The sequence below is a fragment of the Equus przewalskii genome, unplaced genomic scaffold (assembly GCF_037783145.1).
Source record: "Equus przewalskii isolate Varuska unplaced genomic scaffold, EquPr2 contig_452, whole genome shotgun sequence".
NCBI classification, from domain to species: Eukaryota; Metazoa; Chordata; class Mammalia; order Perissodactyla; family Equidae; genus Equus; species Equus przewalskii.
Window position 1 is genome coordinate 580,625 of NW_027227607.1, and position 22,421 is coordinate 603,045.

The 22,421-nt window shown below is 35.4% G+C and overlaps 2 pseudogenes; both read right to left on the reverse strand.

The window, feature by feature from the left end:
* Positions 1–10,009: 10,009 nt before the first annotated feature.
* On the reverse strand, positions 10,010–10,741 carry LOC139081313 (olfactory receptor 8K1-like; annotated as a pseudogene).
* Positions 10,742–10,772: 31 nt separating this feature from the next.
* LOC139081314 (olfactory receptor 8K3-like) lies at positions 10,773–21,980 on the reverse strand (annotated as a pseudogene).
* Positions 21,981–22,421: the final 441 nt, after the last annotated feature.

Sequence of the window (22,421 nt, forward strand, 5' to 3'; positions counted from 1 at the left end):
GCAGTATTTCATTTTATTTATATGCCATCATTCATCTTTTCTTATTTGTTGATGAAGAGATGAAATATTTCCATTTTGCACTGTCATGAATAAAGCTATCAATGTTTTAGCATTCATTAACAAGTGGTTTTATACTAAAAACACTACATAATTTCATTCTTTCCTATTGTTTAGTGAACCTCTGAGTTCCCATACCTAATTTTAAGAAATAAAAAGATTCAAAAACCCTATGTGGCTCCTTGCTACTAAAGCATCTGCTCTAGCTGTCCTTTCCTAAACTAGGGCCATTCATCAATAATTGTGTAATAAATTAAAGGAAGCGAGACAATGCAAAGTATCAACTAAAGCCTTTGTCACAATGTTAATGCAACTGATAAAACAAAACTTTTCTTTGGGATGCCTCACATTTCTTCTCCCTAAGTTCCAGGTTGTTTAGAAGAAACCTTTTGGATAACTTAATTAGTAAGGGAATTAGTAAACAACAGTTTATATATCAAGATTTTCTTTTGCTACTGTGTCTGTTCTTAGAGATTTCTGCTCAATGGTCGAAGACATTCCAGTGAGAGAAAGGATTAAGAGAGAGTTTTATTGATTTTTTGCTCCTCTTTATGGTGGAGAAATCAACATTGCTAACTAGTGTGTTTGTGTCCAGTACAATCATTTCAACAAAATGATGACACCCAAGGCCATGGGGTACTGACAAAGAGTTTTAATGACTTGCCCAAGCTCACTCAGCTGGTTGGTAGAGGAACAAGACTCCAGAATGGTAGTTCTTTGTTTTGTAATTTCAAAGGATCCTGTTTTCCACCGCAAAATCATCTACAAATCTTCATCCAGATCACTATACTCTAGCCGTATTAGCATTCTAGCAGTATTTAAAACATGGCAATCATTTTCTAGTCTCGAGATTTGTGCACATATCTTAGGTCCTCTCAGTACTTAAGATGAACTAATTTCTTTCTATCCTGTCTTCTGCTCTACTCTGTTCTAGGCTATCCCTCAAGGTAATCCTGGGCAAGATTCACTAAATTTGAAATATGCTAATAGTAGGTAAGCACATTTTAAGATACTCTTCTCTAGACTTCTCTCCTCTTCATAAACACAAACATAAATACCCTTCAGATAACTATCTTGTAGCAACTTCTCCCATCTTCCAAGACATTTCCTTCACTGATTTTCTAGCATAAAATGTAGTAATCTTCTTACTTTTAGGACTAGTACCAAATCTTTTTATTCTATATTTCTATTAAGTGAAAACATGAAATTATTTTTATCTCCCTTCCCCATATAATAGATAGTTATATAAGAAAATTTCTGCTAGAAATTTGTTAAAATGATTTATATTCATTGGGTAAATAGATCCATAGTTTTCTATTAAAAAAACTTCCTACTATCATAACATTGTGCTTCTGTATAATGACATGAAAAGCAGATTATTATATTTCTTTTTACATGATATGCATAGACAATAAAAATTTCAATGAAACATAATGTGTTGAATGCTTAAAAATGACAACTTGATAACATTCTATGAGTTATGAGCAGGATAGAAATTATATAGGCAGAAATTATATGTTTAAAATATTAAATAATTATTCTATGAATATACAATATTCATTTTTCTTTCATTAATTAAATTTACAAATGGATCTACGCCAATTGGTCAAATGTCCCATCTCTGCTTGTATCTTGCTATAAAATGCCATTAATTAAGGCCTGATATTAGATGTTGAATTAATCACTATGGTACTTAACACAAGAGCACGTTTAGCATTCCTAGGTAAGGCCATTCACTCTTTATAACTGTTATATATTTTTTTCAGAATTAAATTTGATTGCCTAATAATGTTTAGCCTAAAATAAAATATCAATGTAAATAGTTACATAAAGCATGAATCATAAGGGACATTCTACAGAGAGTCATGAAAAACTAATATCATAGCTTTTTATACAGGGTTTTAGAAACTTTATATAGTGAATCATCCACAAATTTCACCTGGCAGATTTGTTGAATATTAAGTTCATAGGCTTGTTTGCAATTGTACAATCAGTGTAACTACCCACATGCAACTCAGAGCTTAAGTTGCAATGCTACGCCAATTTGCTCCCTTGTCATAAACAAGATTAATAATGCTTAGTGTCAAGGATAAACAGAAGACCTCCCAGGAGCTCTTTAAGGAGGTTACAAATTTCTCATCATTTCTGCTGAGAGAGGATCATTGGGGTATTGCCATTTATCTTAAAATCACTACTGAGTTATCACATTGACTTAACTTGTGAGAAGAAAGCAAATGTATTATAGTATGAAGATATTTTTTCATACTTAAGGACTGATTATGACAACAATAGAAACATTAAATCCTTGGAGTCCCAAATCCCAGATCATATTTGACACCCTGTGTTCCCCAAAACAGATATAAATCTTGGAAACAAACTTTCATTATTGTATTATTTGGTTACATATAATACCCAGTGCCTTCCAAAATGAAAGAGAAGTGGCTCATTTTAAGGTATAATTTTGGATCGTTTAAAGGCCATAATACAAAAATAAGATAAATATTTTATATTCAGAAGTAATGGAGACTCTGTTTCAAGATCTTAGGGAGAATGTCTCTGTTGCTGTAGCAATGAGAGTTGATGGGGCTCTATAAACCTTTGGGGCCCAAACTCTAAAGCACAGGCAATTCAAGCATCTAAAAATTGCCTTTTACATCCTCGGGGAAGATGCCACCTGGGGTTGGTTCCTTAACAAGGTCTTCCTCTAGAAGGTCAGCCACACACCCCCATGAGACTTTTTTGCAATTTGGGCCTACATTATTGAAGTGAGTTCAACTCCATGACAGCTAAGGGGCACAGTGATTTAAGTATGTCTGTCAAAGTAATTCATTTGTATTGAGATTCATTATTGCAAAAAATGCAGTATTGAAGAGCTAGAAACCAATGATCTAGCAGTGAAAATAGAGGAAATTCTATCTGCAAATAGTATTTTTATCATACCATTATCTTTTTTTTTCACTTTTACTTCAAAGAATACAATTGGCATAGTCATTATTTCAAGTAATGTGGTAAAGTGGATGTTAAAAGGATGTGTTCTCCAAAAAACAATTTTTAAGCAATAAAAATATTACTTTATTCTTTTCATTATGATTAGATTTCAGGTGAAAAAGGTAGAACATAACTACTGGAGAAGAGCTAAAGAGAATATTTAGAAATGAAGCCCTTCTGTTATATTTGAACATGTCTATAAATTCTCTGTCACGCAAATATACTTTTAAATGCTGAATATTTTATGTATATATAATTTATACATCTAATGACTAATAGAATTACATAGTATTCCAATTTTAGTGTATGTGTTGCTAAAGTAAACCTATGACTAATATAATTATATAGAAAGCAAATTTCACTGGGACAATTCTCTTCTTTGGGACATAAGTCTTCCTTGCAGCAATATATATATTTTTGTCACTAGATATTCTTCTGTATGCCTTAAATTTAAAGCTGTAATTTGTAATTTGAGATATATGGCAAAAAGATTTATATAAAGTATAAATGCATGCATATGGAAGAGTAATGTATTTTTTGTAGCAACACAAGAACGTAAACAGATTCACATTAAATATATTGAGATGGTTGCCTGATGGTGGTAGAGGGAAATTTATTTCTAAATAAAGATGAAGGATGTATTAGTTTGCCAGTGTTGCCATAACAAAATACCCCAGACTGGGTGGGTTAAACAACAGAAATACATTCTCTCGACTCTAGAGCCTAGAAGGCCAAGGGTTGGAAGGTTTGATATCTTCTGAGGCCTCTCCTTGGCTTGCAGATGGCCACCTTCTTGCTATGTCTTCATATGGTCATTGCTGGGTCTATGTACATGTGTAGTGTCTCTCTCTGTGTCTTCATCTCCTCTTTGTAAAACACACATCAATCATATTGGATTAGGGCCCATCTCAATTTAATGAACTACCTTTTTAAAGGCCCTGTCTCCAAATACAGTCACATTCTAAAATACTATTTTTTTGAAGAAGAAGAAGATTAGCCCTGAGCTAACTACTGCCAGTCCTCCTCTTTTTGATGAGGAAGACTGGCCCTGAGCTAACATCCATGCCCATCTTCCTCTACTTTGTATGTGGGATGCCTACCACAGCATGATGTGCCAAGCGGTGCCATGTCCACACCTGGGATCCAAACCGGCGAACCCTGGGCTGCCAAAAAGCAGAGCACGTGAACTTGACAGCTTCGCCACCAGGCCAGCCCCTGAAATACTATTGATTAGACCTTCAACACATGAATTTTGGTGGGACACAATTCAGCCCACAACAAATTGGAGTAAAAAATATCTTAAGGAAAGAGATGGGCTTGGCCTGGCCCGAAAATAATAAAGTATCATGAACTGAGGAACATGATTATTCTAAACTTCTTTTCCTAGGTCCAAAAACAGTTCAAAACATGCATATCTTATTGTATGGAAAACTTGCTCCTGGAAATCTGTTCTGCAGAAGTAATACGAATTATAAACATATACAAAAGTCTTCATAAGAGTATTACTATGTTGAAATACTAGAAACTAAATATATTGTTTGGAAATTTATCAAGTAAAATATAGACATATTTTATGTAATTTTATAGATCTTATAAAAATTTGTCCATATGGATTATATAGAAATTCAAAAGCTTCTGAGAAAAAAATTAAAAATAGTACTAAAAAGATCATATTGCATTGGTTTCTTTTAAAAGAACAAATTATTGTTATATTCTGGGTGAAATAAAATGCCAAGTGTGCATGGATGGTATTTGAAAAATGATGTCACCTTTGTTACTACTGCTTCCAATAAGACATCATTTGCAAGACCTCAAAATGTTATTCAATGTCTTTTTGTTGTAAACGGCCCCACACTATATCCCTAGACTACAATTACTATGATTTCCATCACTGTAGATTTATTTTCCTTGTTTTAGAATTTCATATAAATGAAATAACATAGTATGTTTCTGTCTGGTTTCTTTTGCTCAACTGAATGCTATTGAAATTCACCCATTCTATTCCACGTATGGGCGGTTGATTCCATTTTATTGCTGGCAGTATTTTATTTATATATCACCAATTCATCTTTTTATCTGTTGATGGATAGTTGAAATATTTCCATTTTGTACTATTATAAATAAAGCCATTGGTAACAGTAATATACACATATTTTTCTGGACATGTTTTCATTCATCTTGAATTAGCATCCATGAGGGGAATTCCTGGGAAGTATGGTAGCAATGTGTTTAACATTACTTAAAACTGCCAAAATGTTTTCTTTCTTTCTTTCTTTTTTTTTTTTGAGGAAGATTAGCACTGAGCTAACATCCATGCCTATCTTCCTCTACTTTATATGTGGGATGCCAGCCACAGCATGGCTTGATAAGCAGTGCCTAGGTCCGTGCCTGGGATCCAAACCAGCAAGCCCCAGCCACCAAAGTGGAGCATGTGAACGTAACCGCTGTGCCATCAGCCGGCCCCTGCCAAACTGTTGTCTGAAGTGAAGTACTATTGTGCACTTCAATCGGCAATGTATGGTGATTTTGGGAGCTGAACATAGTAGCTGATATGATACTTTGCATTTGGTAATCTAGTATTTTTTATTTTACCCAGACTAGTTGGTGGGAATTAATATCTCATGGTTATTGTAATTTAATTTTCCTGGTGACTAAGCATGTTGGGCTGTTTTGTATGTGTTTATCAACCACTCATATTTTCTTCTGTGAATTGTCTGCTCAGATCTTTCTCCCCATTTTTATTAAGTTGTTTGTCTTTTCACTATTGATTTATAGAAAATATTTATGTATATCCTGGATCCTATTGAATTACTTGGGCTTCTTAGCTGATAATCAGTTGAACATACATATGTGCACATGTTTTGGACTCATTCTTTTCCATTGATCTATTTACTATCTTTATAGAATATTGCTCTATGTTGATTACTATAGATTTATAGTTAGTTTTGAAATCTGTGTTATAAATTCTCTAATTTTGTTCTTTTTCAAGATGGTTTAGCTATCCTGGATCTTTCCTTTACTGTATAGAAGCAGATGTAAAGCCAGACATGGGGGACCTTGTTTATGTTAGGAAGGGGAAATTTCTCCCTCTATATCTCTTGTGTTCTTATGGCTGGACTAATAATAAAATTGACACAAGACAAGATCAACAGAAAAAAATTAATATGTGTGCTCAGGAGATCCTAAAAAATGATGCTTGGAGAGTAAGCAAAGCAGGCAGCTTATATATTTTTTTATACAAAGTAACTATAAATTTGTGAGGATTTGACCCAACAAAGAAACTTAGATTTGAGTACTTAATTAGAAAGGAACTTAAGCAGAGTTTATATTTGGGGTAGTAAATTAGTAAAGAAGTAACAATGTTTGTTAATATAGGCTTCTCAGCCCTGATTTTTCCACTTTGATGATTAATAAAAAAAATGTAGAGAAAGATTTATTTCCTGCTTTCAGGAGAAAAAGAGAGAAGAGCATCCAAATGCTTATTATTTTTGTTCATTGGCTGCTTTCATGCTGGATATTTACCCAAAGAACTTGAAAACACAAAGGCATAAAGATACTTGCACCCCTATGTTCATTGCGGCATTATACACAATATCCAAGACTTGGAAGCAACCTAGGTGCCCATCAAGGGACGAACGGATAAAGAAGATGTGGTATTTATACACGATGGACTACTACTCAGCCATAAGAAATGACAAAATCCAGCCATTTGTGACAACATGGATGGACCTTGAGGGTATTATGCTGAGTGAAATAAGTCAGAGGGAGAAAGTCAAATACCATATGATCTCACTCATAAGTAGAAGATAAAAACGACAAAAAAAAAAAGAAAAACACATAGCATTGGAGATTGGACTGGTGGTTACCACTGGGGAAGGGGGGAGCGGGAGGGCAAAAGGGGTGATTAGGGTCACATGTGAGGGGATGCACTGTAATTAGTGTTCCGGTAGTGAACATGATGTAATGTATACAGAATTGGAAATATGATATACATCCGAAAAAAATAAAAATTAAAAAAATACATAAAATAAAATAAATAAATAAAGAGATAATTACTTTTTGAGCCATCTCTCTCCATTATTTTAAAGCCTGAAGGCTTCCTGTTCCATGTGGAAAATTTGAAGTCTTTGAGAAAATCCCTTCAAGAAAGAGTATATCTTGCTACCTTCATAAATAAGTCATGAGAAGGGAATTGAAGAAATCATTATGGAGTCAATGCAGAAAATCCACATTGAGGATTTTTGTTATTTACAAAAATCAAATCAGATGTTGAATTTTTGCAGTTGAGTCATTAGGGCTTTGCAAGTATTGCTATTTAATAATTAATACAAATATATTCCAATTTCCTAGCTGAATTATTGTGTTATATCAAGTCATTAATTAAATATGGAATGAAAATAAGCAATCAAAAGAAAACTAAATTTCGAACTCTGGGAAGAATTTGAGAGTTTACAAGTACTAAAAGATTTTTACATAGGTTGGCAGCATTATTTCTAAACTATTGGTCAATATAACGATAATGAGAAAATGTACTTTGTAGCAATAAGGGACAATGCCCCCATCCAGTGAAGTCAGAAATACTATAAGCTTTCTTAGAAAAGAAGATAATGTGGGGCTGGCCCCGTGGCCGAGTGGTTAAGTTCGCGCGCTCCGCTGCAGGCGGCCCAGTGTTTCGTTGGTTCGAATCCTGGGCGCGGACATGACACTGCTCATCAGGCCACGCTGAGGCAGCGTCCCACATGCCACAGCTAGAAGGACCCACAACGAAGAATATACAACTATGTACCGGGGGGCTTTGGGGAGAAAAAGGAAAAAATAAAATCTTTAAAAAAAAAAAAAAAAAAAAGAAAAGAAGATAATGTTTTAGAATCCTTCCTGTTGTATCTATGATATGAAATAGGTGATGCTACCCACCTATTATCACCATTTTGCAATTTTATCATCACAGTATAAAAATAGTATGTCAGCAAATGTTAGTATCCTTTCTCTGAAAATAAAAAAAGAGGAAAATACTACTTGGCAAAAAATCACATTGCATAGAACTTTTTCTCAATGTTTTCTTTCTTATGTCAAATTATTATGGATATTTGTAAAACATTGATCCAATAGCACTCATTAGCATGTGGAAGAAATCTTATACATTTATTTTAGAAATAAAAAGCAATAGTATATCTGTTACAAGCACAAGGCTATTTATTGCAACATTTAGTATCTTGGCAAAAGAATTAAAAAGCTGCAAACAGTCAAATATTCATCAACCAAAGAATGGCCAAATAAAGTGATTGAACTATACTCAACTGTATATTAAAATGAAATTTACTATGATATTAAGAGTAATATTTAATGTTTATTGGCTAAGAAAGATGGTGAATTCTTACATAAGAAAAGAAAGCTGCTAGGAAGATGATGCACTATGATTTTTTAAAAGCCCTTTCTATATGGAACATGCCTGAAAGTGCTGTTAGTATTACTTAACTTTGCTTTCGGTTTGTGAATAGTAATAGAAATGATGGAATCTGGGAAAAATATATTAATGTGGTAAACAAATTGATATGATTAGAGAAAGTAATTTTGGATTTCTTTTATTGTGCTCAATTTATGCTATACTTTTTGATTTAAATTTTTTCCAGCTTTGTTGAGGTTACAAGTGATAAATAACAGTTGTATATATTTAAGGTGTACAACATCATGCTTTGATATATATATATACATATTGTGAAATGGCTACCAAAATCAAGCTAATTAACATATCTATCAGATCATAGAGAATTTTTTTTTTCTTTTCATAATGACAACACTTAAGGTCAACTCTCTTGAATAAAGTAAACTTCAGTAGATTAAAAAAGGGAAAATAAACAAAATTCTTAGGTCTGGGATGGAGAGACTTTGGTACATATTCTAACTTATTCCTCACAAATTTCACTTTGAATGCTAGGATAGATTGAAACAAGCATGACTGGGGTAGTGTATATACTTTAAGAAATCTAAAAAATGTCTATTCGAATAAGGAGAATACTAAGATCTAAGGCATCTGTTCATTTGCTGAAAGAGTACACAATGTGCATGAAGCATTGTCCTAGCACAGAATCCATGCAACATATTGTCACTGTGTATAAAAGCTTGTGAAGGAGTAAAATAGGCATGAAAAAAATGCAATTAACTATTGAGTGTATCATTTATCTTTAACATTTGTCATTGCTATAGATTTTGCAAAACATTATTGTCATTCCAGTAGATGACCAGATACTCATTTATTTTGACTTTGCCAATTCAAAGTCAGCTTGTTTATCAAGAGGCTATAATAAACCGAAATTAGGTGTAGTGTGAGCATCTGTCAAGGGGGACCCACAATTAGCCAATATTTTTGTCATGGCTCTTAATCAAAAATTTTCCCAAATTTCCCCTCTATCTTTTAAATATAAAATATTAACTCAATTTGATTGAAAATCTCATTTTGAGGTGGTTTGGTTTATTTTATAATTAGCCTAGATTATTGAGTCAGTTTTTTCATATTGTGTTATAATCTCACATTAACTTATTTTGTCTCCTATCTAGCCTACATAGTCTTCATGGTTCAGTCTTACTTATCTTTAATACACAGAGACTGCTATAAAATATATATTTCAAATTTTCTGGTTACTTTTGCTCTATTTTGAGTATTTAAGACTTTTTTATCCTAGCAATTCTAAGTCCCACCAAAAGTGTAGTATGATTTGCCTTATTTCTAAATAAAATAGGTTCCAATACGAACTTGAAAATCATTGAGACTCACATTATCTGGCTACAATACTTATTTATTCCGTTGAAGTGGAGAAGAGTACAGGGAGATATAGAAAGAAGTGTTTTGTCCAGAAAGCGATGAAAATTTAATCTGGTAAAATATTTCTACTTTTTGATGCTATAATTCTTCTGACAAGGATCAAACAAAAATTTTTAAACTCACCTTGGCAACTGAACATTTAGATTAAATTAAACAGGAATTTACAGTTTTCTTCAGAGTATCTTCTACTTTGTTCCTTAGCCTGTAAATTAATGGATTCAGCATAGGGATCACCAAGGTGTAAAACCCAGAGGCCATTTTATCAATATCAAAGTACCGCTGGGTTTGGGTTGCAGGTAAATTAACAATAAGGTTCCATAGAACAAAATCACCACTGTCAGATGGAAGCTGCAGGTGGAGAAGTCTTTGTAGCTATTCTCGGTTAAGTTCATTCTGAGAATGGCCACAAGGATAAACATACAAGATTCTAGAACAATCAAGAGGGAAAAGAGCAAATTACAGCTGAAAAAGATCAAAATGCTCAATTCCAGTTCATGTGTGTTGGAACAGACAACGATACCAGAGGGAAGCAGTCACATTAAAAATAACTGATGATGCTAGAGCCACAGAAGAACAAGTTAAATAACTTAATTGTGGGCATAGTGACACAAATAGGCTGTATAGATAAGGAGTAAGTTCCAGCCCCCAAAGCACTTTCTCTGTCACGATGACCAAGTAGAGAAGAGGTTTGCAGATGGGTTTATAGTGATCATAGGCCATTGATGATAGAATAATCAGTTCAGTGATAATGAAGATCTCAAGGCATACTAGCTGGGTGTAGGAAATTGCATTTTTGTGCACTACAAAATTTACTATCATTTTTGAGTCAATGACAGTGTAGTAACCAAGATTAATAATCAACAAATGCAAAGGCATTTGTTGCAAACAAATCAGTGGCAAATGAATGACTGTATTTGGGCTGCACATACATAAATATCAAAGTCCCATAAAATACTATGACCACAGTCAAGTGGGATGCACAGGTAGAAAAAGCCTTGTACCTACACTCAGCAGAGTTCATCGTGAGAATGGCTATGTGGATGAACAGGTAACACACAAGAAACATCAGAAGGGATGAAATCAAATCACCACTGGCCAAAATCAGAATAATCAATTCAATTTCCTGTGTATTTGAGCAGAGCAAGGATGACAAAGGAAACAATCACAATAGAAATGACTGACAGCATTATAACCACAGAAAGATAAATTAAAAATCTTTACAGTGAGTAGAACAGAAGCATGTGCTATAGAGAGAGGGGATTGTCACAAGCACCTGACAAACACATTATGACGTGATAACTGGATACAGAAGAGGGTTACAGATGGCCACATAACAGTCATAGGACATTGCCAACAGAATAAAGTGTTAACTAATAATAAACATAAAAAAGAAAGCTATTGTATAACACAAAAATAACAGAAGATTGTATTTTGATGCACAAAAAGATTTACCAACATTTTGGGTCCCACGGTTGTTGAATATCCAAGATCAGTAAAAGCCAGCTGTCTGAGAAAGAAGTACATGGATGTTTGTAGCCTTGAGTCCATCTTGGTGAGGATGACCATGCCCAAGTTGCCCACAGCTGAGATCATGTAGATGATGAGGAAGAGCCCCAGTAATGGAGCCTGAAGCTCAGGGCATTCTGTGATACCCATTACAATGAATTTATTTAGCATTGTTAGATTTTGTGTTTCCTTGCAGGTTTATCTGTAAGGTAAAGAAAAACAAAACTTTTTTTCTCACAAGCTTTAGCATTCTGTGGAAGGAGCCACAGTGCTTTTTCACAATTTAATATCTTTGTTGAATACCAATTGACATTCTTTTAAGTTACTCTCTTTGAGATAATTATAACTGCTTTCTGTCAGATACCACTTGAAATTGAAGAACATTGTACCATTTCTATAAAACTGGGTACTTAAAGTCTGTTAATATCCAAATAATACTTTTCATACTTCAATGTGTGGTGAAAATCCTCTTATGTCTCATCAAGAAATCTGGAATCTAAATTTATTTAAATTTATTTATTTAAATAATCATAAAACAATCAATTATATCATGAAGGTCACAATAAAGAGCCTAGACACATGAAATAACTAAGAATTTGGAAGGACATCAAAAGGAGAGACTGAATACCTGCAGCTTCTTAATTTTTCCAATTTTTAAGAATTCATGTCTAGTTATGCTTCATTTGATCTCAGTTTTGGGCTGCATTAAGATATAATTATTTATTTAAAATGAATATTTTATAAGCAATGGCATGATGATGTTTCAAAGGTGCTTTTGTGCATTTAGTCTGTCAACCCATGTGAAAATACTTGAAACATTAATATGAAGACTAAAGGAGAGGGGTCCTAGTCCTGCTCAGGCGTTATGGAGTAGAAGAAGGCAAAGAGAACTGAATCAGAAATGGTCACATTTTGCTAGGGCTTCACCATTGGATTAATGTGGAACTTTGGATGTGTCCCTGAAATTTGTCCATATTAGGAACAGAAGACACCACACTAAATATTCTTTTTACCTGTGATGAAGCTTCTGTCTCGACTCCCTCATGTGTTTCTTTCATGGAAAAGTGAGAACAATTTATGAATCTTTTTCACTTTTCAAACTCTCCCTGAGGGCATGCCAAGCAATTTGGTGATTATCCCTCAAGTATTTGGGAGCACAAGAAAATGCCCTGAGGTTTCCCTTTGTCAAGGACAATTGGTATTCACTGACTTCTCCTTCTTTCTTTCCTTTCTTCCTTCCTGACTTAATTCCTCCCTCCTTCTCTTCCTTCCTCCCTCCCTCTCTTCCTTCTTTCCTTCCTGCCTTTCTTCCAATTTTTTAATTTTGATTAACTTTCCTTTTGTACCATACAGGAATCTTAATTAAAATATTGTACCTGTAGAGCATGCCCATCAAGAGTCTGCTTTTCCACAGAGGTCTCCTCGGATGATTGATGCAGTAGAAATGTTTAAACACTGCCTAATTACATGATTTAAAAACATTTAGGAAATTAAAACAAGGCATTATGCAAATATGAGGTTGCTTCCTTGATTTGTTGTTCGTGTTGTTTTACTTTTCCCTCAGGGACAGATATTAGTTACCATTACTTGTCATTTTATCTGAGTTTCCATCACCTGTTTACCACTTGGCTTTTGCTTTTGTTTGTTTTCTTTAACGCATATGGTATCATTTCAGTTATTCCATTCTGTGCAACCCCCACTCCGAATCAGATCTATTCCGTCTTCATTAAATGGGAGTGAAATGACTAAATTACATTAAATGCAAGTTTAATTTTTAAGACAATGATTCTTATAACAAATTGTTTTCACATATTTATACCATTTTACTTTTCCACCAACTGTGAATGAAAGTCTCTATTCCTCTCTACACACACACACACACACACACATATGTCATCATACATATGTTATATAGTTTTATCTTATTGAAGTTTTAAATAGAATTTCATTAGTGAATAATGATGCCAAGCAACTTTTTATGTGCATATTTGCCCTCTTTATATGTTATTTGGTAAAGTGATTTTTCAAACATTTCGGCTATTTATTATTATTTTTATTATTGAGTTGTGAGACCTCTGTATATAGTGTGGAACAAGACCTTTAGGAGATGCATTACTTGAAAATATTGTGTCCCAGAATATACCTTGGTTTTAATTCCTCCTAAAACCATCTTTTGAAGAGCAAAAGATTTAATTTTGATGTCCAATGTATCAAATTTTTATTTTATCAGTTTTCTTTCTGGTGTTGTATCTAAGAAATCTTTACATAACCGAAGGTCATTTTAATATTTCCAATTATTTTTCTTCTGAAATTTTTAGATTTTCAGGTATCACATTTACACCTGTGAACCATTTTCTGTGAATCTTTGTGTGAGTTATGGATCAATGTTCAATATTTGTGTATGTGCATCTAATTAGTCCATCACTACTTTTACAAAGTCTATCTTTTCCCCATCAAATGATCTTTTTGCTTTTGCCTTGTGGGAAGTTCACTGTTCATATATGCATGGGTCCATTCCTGTTCTATCAATATCGTTTCACTGAAGTAGAATTTTAAGAACTGTAGCTTTGGAATAAAACTGGAAAGCGGTTATTGTTTGTCTTAGCATTTGTATTAGAACTTTGTTCCTCCTTTTTAAAGTTAATTCAGCTATTCTAGGTATTTTGTGTTTCTTCACATATTTTACTTTCATCTTCCCAAAACCTACCAAAAAATAATACCTGCTCGGGTTTTTATCAGTGTTGCACTGAATTTATAGATACATTTGAGAAAGTTTGATATTTTAACAATATTGAATATTCCAGTAAATGAACATGGTATATACTCATTTAATTAGGTTTATTTAACATCTTTTAAAATGTTTCTTAATTATTAGTGTTCAGGCTTTTCATATATATCTTTTCAGGTTTATTTTGAAGTATTTTATCATCTTAAAGTATTTGTAACAGGTATTTTAAATTTCTATTTCTAATTTTGTATGGGCAGCATATACTAATCTTTCTTTTGAAATGACGATAAGTTCATTTTTTAATTTAATAAATTTTCTGTAGATTCAGTTAGATTTCTACCTGTACAATCTTGTCATCTACTTATAAACACAATTTTATTTCCTCTTTTCCAAACTAAACACTTTCTATTAAATTTTTCTTCTTGCCATGTTGTGTTGGATAAAATCTCCAGTACAATATTGAATAGAATTAGAAGATCCTACTTGTCTTGTTTCTAATCTCAGTGGAAATGTATTTCATTTTTTAATATAGTATATGATGTTAGTTGTAGGTTTTCTGTTGGTGAACTTTATCAGGTTTAGAAAGTCCCATTTAATAGCAGTCTGGTCAAAATTTTTATTCCTAATGGATGTTGAAACTTTAAAATGCTCTGGTGCATTTATTGAGGTACTAAAAAATTTTCCTTTTCAGTTTCTTAATATGATTATTTCATTTTTCAATATTAAACCAACTGTAAATTTCTGGGGTAAGCCTAAAATGGCACATTATTGTTTTTACATAATACTAGATTCAATTTAATAAAATTCTATTAGAGTTGTTGCATAAATGGTTATGACAGATATTGCTCTGTTGTTTTCTTTTCTTATAATACCTTTGTCTGCTTTTGATATCAGGGAATATCTCTCCTCATAAAGAAAGTTGGGATATACACCAGCACTTCAGTTTTCTAGAATAAAATGCATAGAATTGATTACTTTATTTTCCCTAACCATTTAATAGACTTCCCAGTCAAGACACCTGGACCAGTTTTGAAGTGGTAAGGGTTATTTCTCATATGCAATTCCATAATGATATCCTTTTCATCCTAGATTTTTTATACTGAATTTCTTAATGTCCATTTACATGAAAATATATAGTACACTCATTCCTATGATCCTAACCTAAAACACAGTTTGCTTTTATTTTATTTTATTGATGTTATGATAGTTTACAATATTGTGAAATTTAAGTTGCACATTATTTGTCAGTCATTGTATAGGTACACCCTTTCACCCTTTGTACCCACTCTCAACTCCCCTCCCCACTGGTAACCACTAATCTGTTCTCTTTGTCCATGTGTTTGTTTATCTTCCACATATGAGTGGAATCATACAGTGTTTGAATTTGTCTATCTGGCTTATTTCGATTAACATAATACCCTTAAGATCCATCCATCTAGTTGTGAATGGGATGACTTTGTCATTTTTTATGGCTGCGTAGTATCCCCTTGTATATATATACACCATATCTTCTTTATCCAGTCACCACTCGATGGGAACTTAGGTTGCTTCCACGTCTTGGCTATTGTGAATAATGCTCCAATGAACATAGGGATGTGTAAGTCTCTTAGAATTGCCATTTCAATTTCTTTGGATAGATATCCAGTAGTAGGATGGCTGGTTCCTATGGTATTTCTAATTTTTTTATTAAGATTATGATAGTTAACAACCTTGTGAAATTACAGTTGTACATTATTGTTAGTCATGCTGAAGGTACACCAATTCACCCTTTGTGCTCTCCTCCCACCCCTTCTTTCCCCTGGAAACCACAGATCAGTTCTCTTTGTCTATATGTTAACTATCACCTATGAGTGGAGTCATACAGAGTTCATCTTTCTCTGTCTGGCTTATTTCACTCAACACAATACCCTCAATGTCAATCCGTGTTGTGGTGAATGGGACTACTTTGTCCTTTTTTATGGCTGAGTAGTATTCCATTGTCTATATACTATATCTTCTTTATCCAATCATTGGTTGCTGGGCACTTTGGCTGGTTCCAAATCTTGGCTATCGTGAATAATGCTGTGATGAACATAGGGGTGCATGTGACTTTTGGAATTGCTGATTTCAGGTTCTTGGGTTGATACCCAGTAGTGGAATGGCTGGGTCATAAGGTATTTCTATTTTCAACTTTTTGAGAAATCTCCATACTGTTTTCCATAGTGGCTGCACCAGTTTGCATTCCCACCAACAGTGTATGAGGGTTCCTTTATCTCCACAGCCTCTCCAACATTTGTCATTCTTGGTTTTGTCTATTTTTGCCATTCTAACAGGTGTAAGGTGATATCTTAGTGTAGTTTTGATTTGCATTTCCCTGATGATTAGTGATGGTGAGCATCTTTTCATGTGTCTATTGACCATACGTATATCTTGTTTGGTGAAATGTCTGTTCACGTCCCCTGCCCATTTTTTGATGGGGCAGTTTGATTTTTTGTTGTTGAGCCGTGTGAGTTCTTTATATATTATGGAAATTAACCTTTTGTCGGATAAATAACTTGTAAATATTTTTTCCCAATTAGTGGGCTGTGTTTTTGTTTCAATCCTGTTTTCCCTTGCCTTGAAGAAGCTTATTAGCCTGAAGAAGTCCCATTTGTTTATTCTTTCTATTGTTTCCCTCGTCTGAGGGCTTATGGTGTTCAAAACGATTCTTCTGAAACTGATGTCAAAGAGTGTACTGCCTATATTCTCTTCTAGAAGACTTATTGTTTCAGGCCTAATCTTTAGGTCTTTGATTCATTTTGAGTTTATTTTTGTGAATGCTGAAAAAGAAAGGTCAATTTTCATTCTTTTACATGTGGCTGTCCAGTTTTCCCAGCACCATTTGTTGAAGAAATTTTCTTTGCTCCATTGTAAGTCCTCAGCTCCTTTGTCAAAGATTAGCTCTCCATAGATGTGTGGTTTTATTTCTGGACTTTCAATTCTGTTCCATTGATTCGTGCACCTGCTTTTGTACCAGTACCATGCTGTTTTGATTACTGTAGCTTTGTAGTATGCTTTGAAGTGAGGGATTGTGATGCCTCTGGCTTTGTTCTTTCTCAGGATTGTTTTAGCAATTTGGGGTCTTTTGCTGCCCCATATGAGTTTTAGGATTCTTTGTTCAATTTCTGTAAAGAGTGTCATTGGGATTCTAATTCGGATAGCATTGAATCTGTAGATTGCTTTAGGTAGTACGGACATTTTAACTATGTTTATTCTTCCAGTCCATGTGCTTGTAATGACTTTCCATCTCTTTATGTCATCTTCAATTTCTTTCAAGAAAGCCTGGTTATTTTCATTGTATAGAGCTTTCACTTCCTTGGTTAAATTTATCCCAAAGTATTGTGTTCTTTTCGTTGCGATTGTGAATGGGATTGAGTTCTTGAGTTCTTTCTCTGTTAGTTCATTTTTAGCATTTGTAGATGCTACTGATTTATGTATGTTCATTTTATACCCTGCTACTTTGCTGTAGCTGTTGATTGTTTCTAATAGTTTTCCTATGGATTCTTTGGGGTTTTCTATATATAAGATCATGTTGTCTGCAAACAGCGAGAGATTTACTTCTTCATTGCCTATGTGGATTCTTTTTATGTATTTGTCCTGCCGAATTGCTCTGGCCAACACCTCCAGTACTATGTTGAATAGGAGTGGTGAAAGTGGGCACCCTTGTCTTTTTCCTGTCCTCAGAGGGATGAGTTTCAGTTTCTGTCCATTAAGTATGATGTTGGCTGTGGGTTTGTCATATATGGCCTTTATTATGTTGAGGTACTTTATTTCTATACCCATTTTATTGAGGGTTTTTATCATAAATGGATGTTAGATCTTGTTGAACACTTTCTCTGCATCTATTGAGATGATCATGTGGTTTTTGTTTCTCATTTTGTTAATGTAGTGAATCACGTTGATTGACTTGTGGATGTTGAATCATCCCTGTGTCCCTGGTATAAATCTCACTTGATCATGGTGTATAATCTTTTTGATGTATTGCTGTATTCGGTTTGCCAAAATTTTGCTGAGGATTTTCGCATCTATGTTCATCAGTGATATTGGCCTGTAGTTTTCCTTCTTTGAGTTGTCCTTGTCAGGTTTGGGGATCAGGGTGATGTTGGCTTCATAGAATGTGTTAGGTTGTGTTCCATCTTCCTCAATTTTCTGGAATAGTTTGAGAAGGATAGGCATTAAATCTTCTTTGAATGTTTGGTAGAATTCTCCAGAGAAGGCATCTGGTCCTGGACTCTTATTTTTGGGGAGGTTTTCATTACTGTTTCTATTTCTTTACTTGTGATTGATCTATTCAGATTCTCTATTTCTTCCTGATTCAGTTTGGGGAGGTTGTAAGAGTCTAGGAATTTATCCATTTCTTCTAGGTTGTTCAATTTGTTGGCATATAGTTTTCCATAGTATTCTCTTATGATCCTTTGTATTTCTTTGGTATATGTTGTGATTTCTCCTTTCTCATTTCTAATTTTATTTATTTGAGACTTCTCTCTTTTTTCTTAGTGAGTCTGGCTAAGGGTTTACTGATTTTGTTAATTTTTTCAAAGAACAAAGTCTTTGTTTCATCGATCCTATCTACTGTCTTTTTAGTTTCAATATCGTTTATTTCTGCTCTAATTTTCATTATTTCCCTCCTTCTACTGACTTTGGGCTTTGTTTGTTCTTTTTTTAATTCTTTTAGGTATCATTTGAGGTTGTTTATGTAAGATTTTTCTTGCTTATTGAGGTGAGCCTGCATTGCAATGAATTTCCCTGTTAGGACTGCTTTTGCTACGTCCCAAATAAGTTGATATGGCGTATTTTCATTTGTCTCCAGATGATATTCAATTTCTTCTTTAATTTCTTCAATAATCCAATGTTTGTTCAGTAGCATGTTGTTTAGTCTCCACATTTTTGCCCCATTCCCAGCTTTATTCTTGTAGTTGATTTCTAGTTTCATAGTATTATGATCTGAAAAGATGCTCAATATTATTTCAACCCTCTTGAATTTATTGATGCTTGCTTTGTTTCCCAAGATATGGTCTATCCTTGAGAACGTTCCATGCACACTTGGGAAGAGTGTGTAACCTGCTGGTTTTGGATGAAGTGTTCTTTACATATCTATTAAGTCCATCTAGTCTAATTTTTCATTTAATTCTATAATTTCCTTTTTGATTTTCTGTCTGGATGATCTATCCATTGATGTTAATGGGGTGTTGATGTCCCCTACTATTATTGTATTGCTCTCGATGTCTCCCTGTATTTTTGTTAATAGTTGCTTTACAAATTTTGGTGCTCCTGTGTTGGGTGTGTATATATTTATAAGTGTTATGTCATCTTGGTGGAGTGTCCCTTTTATCATTATAAACTGCCCCTCTTTGTCTTTCTTTATCTGTTTTGCTTTGAAGTCTACTTTGTCTGATATAAGTATGGCAATACCTGTTTTGTTTTTTTTTTTTGTTCATTATTAGCTTGGAGTATTGTCTTCCATCCCTTCACTCTGAGTCTGTGTTTGTCTTTGGGGCTGAGCTGTGTTTCCTGGAGGCAGCATATTGTTGGATCTTGTTCTTTGATCCATCCTGCCACTCTATTTCTTTTGATTGGAGAGTTCAATCCATTTACATTCAGAGTGATTATCGAAACGTGGGGGCCTACTGCTGCCATTTTATCACTTCTTTTCCAGTTCTCTTCATTTCCTTTGTTTCTCGTCCCATGAATTTTGGATTCCTAATTCAGGTAGGTAAATTTCTGTACTGGGTGTCTTCTTATTTGTAATTTGTGTCTTTATTCTTGTTATTTATTTACTGGTTACCCGGTGGTTTGTATAACACATCTCGTAGATGAGATAGTCCTTTTTCTGATAGCCTCTTATTTCCTAAAATTAAAACATTCCATCCCTTTTCTCTTCCCCTTCTCGGTTGTTATTGTCAGATTTTTTTTCCTCTTCCTTCTTGTGTGGTGATTTTGTGGTTAAAATGACAAGGTTATATTTATTTATGGTGTTTCCCTTCCTTTTGTCTTTAATGTTTTATTTAACTTTTGCTAACCTGTTCTGATGGAGAACTGCTACTTTCTGTTATTGTCCTTCTGCTTATCACCTTTGTTCTGGATTTTGTAACCCCTTCCCTTTTTTTTGATTTTTCAGGTATGAGGGTCTTCCTGAGCATTTCTTGAAGAGGAGCCCTTGTGGCAATGAACTCCCTTAACTTTTGTTTATCTGGGAAAGTTTTCATTTCTCCATCGTATTTGAAGGATATTTTCACTGGGTAGAGAATTCTTGGGCTGCGGGCCTTTCTCCTTCAGAGTTTTGAATATATCATTCCACTCTCTTCTAGCCTGTAAGGTATCTCCTGAGAAATATGCTGATAGCCTTATGGGGGTTCCTTTGTAGGTTATTTTCTTCTGCCTGGCTGCCCTTGGTATTTTCTCTTTGTCATTGACTTTTGCTAGCTTCACTACTATATGCCTTGGTGTTGGTCTTCTTACATTGATAAAGTTTGGAGATCTATTGGCTTTTGTCGCTTGAAGTTCCATCTCTCCCTCCAGGTTTGGAAAGTTCTCAGCCATTATTTATTTGAACAGGCCTTCTGCCCCCTTCTCATTCTATTCTCCTTCTGGGATACCTATAATCCCTATGTTGCATCTCTTAATTGAGTCGGATAATTCTCCGAGAGTTTCTTCATTTCTTTTTAGTCTTACTTCCCTCTCTCCTCCTCTGTCTGCAGCATTTCTATATTCCTATCCTCCAAATTGCTAGTTCTGTCCTCCATATTATCAGCCCTACTTTACAGAGAGTCCAAATTTTTCTTAATCTCCTCCATTGTGTTCTTCATCTCCAGTATTTCTAACTTGTTCTTCTTTATAGTATCAAACTCTTTTGTGACATAGCTCCTGAACTCGTTGAGTTGTCTACCTGAATTCTCTTTTAACTCCTTGAGTTTTTTAATAATGGCTGTTTTGAATTCATTGTCATTTAGGTTATAGATTTCATCGTCTTTGGAATTGTTTTCTGGGTACTTGTCATTTTCTTCTGTTCTGGAGATTTAATATATTTTTTCATACTGCTTGATGGCATGGATTTGTGTCTCCACATAGAGATAGAGTTTAGTTACTGCTTCCACCAGTTTCAACTGGTGTAGGGGAGGAGCAGCTGTTTAGACTGCACCAACCAGGAACCCTGTCAGCTGTTACTGACTGGACCTGGACCCCTCCTCGTGGTCACAGTGGTCCTGTGGGGTCCCTCCTCAGTTGTGGGGGCAATTACAAGGGGGCCTCAGGCTGCTGGTGCCTACTGTTGCAGACCACCTAGACACACTCCCTCCTTGGGGTCTGCAGCGGTGTTATGGGCTTTCCCAGCACCCAGGAGCAAGATCACCTATAATTTCAGCTCTGTCAGAGCCCACAAGATCTCACTTGTCCACTATAGGTTGCAGCAGAGCTTTGGGTATCTTCTGCAGTCTGTGGTTAGCTCACCTAGCTGTGCTACTTTTGCCTCAGGGCCTTCCAGCCTTGTGATTGCCGGACAGGGCCTCTCCAATAGTGCTGTGCAGAGGCTTTTGCTTAGTCTGCTGTGGGAACCTGGAGTTTCCCCCTGGGCCATGGAGCCGGGCCCTGGAGCTCCACCCAGCTCCTGACCATGCCCTCGAGATCTCTGGCTGCCTCTTGCACCCTCTGGGGCACCGCCAGAGTCTGTGAGTCCTGCGGCGGCTGGTGAGCTGTTGCCTTTCTTGTAATTATGCTCTTTGGGAGCTCCCTGGCATTCTCAATTCTGGGTGGGGCCTCTCTGCTAATGGCAAGCAGTGGCTTTCCCTGTTGCCGGTGCAGGACCCTGGAGTTTCCCCCTGGGCTGTGGAGCAAGGCACTGGAGGGCCACCCAGCCCCCAAGCACATCCCCGGGGATCTCTGGGTGCCTCTTTCACTATCTGAGACACAGCCAGAGTCTGTGAGCCTGGCAGCGGCTGGCGGGCTGCTGCCCTGCTTGGAACTCCGTTCCTTGGGAGCCTCCCCATGTTCTGAATGCTGGGTGGGGTCTCTCTGCTAATGGCGAGCAGAGGCTTTCCCTGCCAGCGGGTGTGGGACCCTGGAGTTTCCCCCTGGGCTTAGGTGTAATCACAGGGAGCTTAGGTAGGGCTGTAGTCACCTGTTTCCACCATCGCTCCACCAGTGAGTGCACACACCTGCCCTTGGTGTGAGACGGTGCTATGGGGGAGTCCGCTGGAAAAGAGCCTCTTGCAGGTACTAGGCTGTCCACAGGTAGGGGGTCAGAGAGTTTTCACCTATGTCCACCTCTTTCTGGGGGGGAAGTCCATCTGCCCTCTGATGTACAGCAGC